Source organism: Myotis davidii, unplaced genomic scaffold (assembly GCF_000327345.1).
Source record: "Myotis davidii unplaced genomic scaffold, ASM32734v1 scaffold590, whole genome shotgun sequence".
NCBI classification, from domain to species: domain Eukaryota; kingdom Metazoa; phylum Chordata; class Mammalia; order Chiroptera; family Vespertilionidae; genus Myotis; species Myotis davidii.
This window is the reverse complement of record NW_006282381.1, coordinates 1,082,023-1,085,877: the sequence shown is the minus strand read 5'-3', so window position 1 is coordinate 1,085,877 and position 3,855 is coordinate 1,082,023.

The window sequence follows — 3,855 nt, the reverse complement described above, 5'->3', positions numbered from 1 at the left end:
CCTGGGCATGTGCCCTGACCGGGAATCGAACCATGATCTCCTGGTTCATAGGTCGATGCTCAACCACTGAGCCACGCCGGCCGGGCTAATTGCCCATCTTAATTCACACCAAGCACACTGGTGGAGGGCTGGTAAGGAGAGGTGGTGCGTCTCCGCCAATTCCATGGGGTGACCATCCTACCCACCCACAAACCATACAGACATGTTCCATTGGGCCGTGGGAGGAGTGACTGCAGGTTTCAGGGCTGAGGTCGGGACGTGTTAGGCCAATCCAGGAGCGAGTTGCACCAGAGTGGTGTGTGGGTGAACACTCGGGCATGGCTGCAGGCGTGGAGCAGGTTACGTGGTGTGAGATGGGTGTGGGGTGTGGGTTCGGTGGTGAGGGTGAGAGGACGGTGCAGGGAGGGTGGATGGAGTCAGAGGTGGGCGAGGGTGGAGGCCAGGAATGGGGCCCCAGTTGGGGGTGGACCTGGTGGTTAGACCAGTGGTTTGCAACCATTTTTAGGTCATGGCCTCCTTTGAGAATCTCACGGATGCTAAGGAAAGCATCTCAAGGCACAGGAATCAAATTTTGCACATAGTGTTGGAGGTTTCTGGAACCCAGAAAGTTCATACAAGGATTCCAGATGAAAGGCTGTTGAGCCTCAAAAGGAAGGTGGGGGAGGGTGGGTGGGAGGAGATCAACCTAAGAGGGTGGGGGCCGGGGCTGGAAGGGGTCATTGGGGGTGGGGGACATATGTAATGCTTTCAACAGTAAAGATTAAAAAAGAAGAACTGGCCTTGCCTAGCCTGCAAGAACTTGTAGGAAGAAATCCTAGGGCTGTGCTAAGAGATTGAGAGTGGCCCTGGCTTGGCAGCTCAGTTGATTAGAACATCGTCCTGATACGCCAAAGATTTCGGGTGGGATCCCTGGTCAGGGCACAAGAATCAACCAATGGATGCATAGATAAGTGAAATAACAAATGTCTCTCTCTCTCTCTCAAAATAAGTAAATACATATTTAAAAAGAGATTGAGGCCCTGACCGGTTTGGCTCAGTGGATAGAGCGTCAGGCCTGTGGACTCAAAGGTCCCAGGTTCGATTCCGGTCAAGGGCACGTACCTTGGTTGCGGGCACATCCCCAGTGGGGGTGTGCAGGAGGCAGCTGAATTGATGGTTATCTCTCATTGATGTTTCTAGCTCTCTGTCCCTCTCCTTTCCTCTCTGTAAAAAATCAATAAAATATATTTTAAAAAAAAGAGATTGAGAATGTTTGTGTCTTCTTGTGTGACAGATTTTCAGAGGTTTGCAGGTTGGGGAATTAAATTCCAAAGTCCACTTATTTCACAAATGCTCAATTTTCTTCCCGTTTTTATTTTAAAAACGGTCAAATCTGCCGAAATACCGCAGGCTCCTGTGGTCCAACCGAATCCTCCGATGGCCGACATGGCTCCTGGTTGCTCCCCGCTCCCTGTGCACGCTTGTGCCGCAGGAACCCATGTGTTTACGGAGAACCATTGGCGGGGAGGCTGCAGATCCCATGGCACTTCTCCCTAAACACCTGGCACGGAACTTCTCAGATCAAGAGTTTCTCCTGTATAACCCCAGTATATTCCTCACCCTGGCAACATGGAACAATACTGTTACGTAACCTATATCCCCTATTCGCATTTCCCCAGCAGTCCCAGTAGTGTTCCTTTAGCTTTTCTTTCCCTTCCTTTCCCCTCCCTCCTTTCCTTCCTGCCTTTTCAAATCCAGGATCCAATCCAGATAGATAGCATCATTGTTATATCTCTCAGGCTCCTTTAATCAAGGACACTACTTCAGACTTTTGTTCTGTTTTCTTTTGTGATATGGAAAAACAATTTTTTTTTTAAATCCTCACCCGAGGATATTTTTCCCCCCATTGATTTTTCAGACAGGGTGGAAGGGAGGGAAGTGGGGAGGGCGGGGGGAAGGGAGAGAAAAACATTGATGTGAGAGAGACATCGATTGGTTGCCTCCCGCATGCACGCCCTGGGGCTGGGGATTGAGCCTGCAACCCAGGTACATGCCCTGGACCAGGAAGTGAACCCAAGACCCTTTAGTCCATGGGCTGATGCTCCAACCACTGAGCAAAACTGGCCAGGGCGTGACATTGACGTTTTTGAAGAGTTCAGGCTAGCTGTTGGGTAGCGTGTCCCCCAGTTTGAATTTGTCTGATTGTGTCCTTGTGATTAGATTCAAGTTGAGCATTTCGGGCAGATGCCATGTTCCTTCTTGGTGCATCATGTCAGAGGGCCAGTTGATTCCTTACTGAAGGTAAGTTTGATTCATGGTTGAGGTGATGAACTCTGGGTTCCCCTTTGGAATTAATAAGTGAGCTGTGGGGTGACACTGTGTTCATTGAAAGTCTCCAACTGGGGCAAATGCTGGGTGAGTCAGGGATGAGCAGACAGGCTCAGTCCTTGCTCTCATGCTGTTTTTACAGTGAAGGAGGCAGAGAATATGTTAGGGAAGAAATAAAAAAATTACAAAATATGCCTGCTAGACAGTGCTCTAAGTGTCTTACATGGTTTACCTTGCCTCATTCTCCCCATCGACCTGTGAAGTAGGTGCCGTTATTGTTTTTATGCTGTAGAATCTGCAGCCCAGAGAAGTTAAGTTACTGGCCCAAGGTCACACAGCTTGTGAGGAGCAGAGCTGGGGTTCAAACCTGGGTGGATCTGACTCCACAGTCTCTGCTCTGAACCATATCAAGAAAGAGATGCCCTAACCGGTTTGGCTGAGTGGATGGAGCATCAGCCTTCGGACTGAAGGGTCCCAGGTTCGATTCCGGTCAAGGGCCTGCCTGTACCTTGGTTGCGGGCACATCCCCTGTGGGGGGCATGCAGGAGGCAGCTGATCGATGTTTCTCTCTCTTCCTCTCCCTTCCTCTCTGTAAAAAATCAATAAAATATGTTTTTAAAAAAGAGAGAGAAAGCAGGGTTTCATCTAGCAACAGGCTGTGAAAAGGGACTAGAGCCAGAGCAACCTGGGCTGAGGGAGGACGTTCTCTTGATAAAGGATGTGGGATAGGAACACAACACAAAAGAAAATCCCAGAAGATGGAAGAGAGAAGAGAGCGAAGGGCTAGAGGACAGCGTGCTGCTGGAGGCCCAAGCTGGGTTGGCCATCCGCCCTGCGTCCATGCCAGCCCCCAGCCCAGTGGTTCTCAACCTTCCTAACGCCGCGACCCTTTAATACAGCTCCTCATGTGGTGGTGACCCCCAATTTCACTGTTACAAATTGAACATAATGAAAGCCTAGTGATTCATCACAAAAACAATATGTAATTATAGATGTGTTTTCCGACGGTCTTAGGCGACCCCTGTGAAAGGGTCGTTCGGGCCCCCACAGGGGTGGGGACCCACAGGTTGAGTCCTGCCTGGAGGACAGGCCGCTAGGCCCTCCAGGCAGGACTCCCACAATCCTCCCGCTCAATAATCCTCCCAAACAAACCCGGAGGAATCTACCTGGTCTCTAAGTGTCTCCCACAAATTGCTTTTATTTTTAAATTTTATTTCCCCCCCGCAAATCGCTTTTAAAAAAGATTTATTACACCGATTGGGCTGCCATTGGTCAACATGAGCCTGCCAGTTTCAGGTGTGGGTTTCTGCGTTCCAAAATCTGTCTATTGCACCGGGCGCCCATCGCCCAGAGTCAAATCTCCTCCCGTCACCTTCTATTTATTCGGACCCCTTTCTCTCCCACGCCCACAACTGGCTTTTTCATGACAAAGGGGAAAACAGGAACTTCACAGCGAGCAGCTCCCCACCCCACCCCCACTCCCGCTGAAGCAAGGGGCCGATGTGAACACTCAGAGGCTGAGGCAAGGGTCGGAAGGAAGAACGGGCC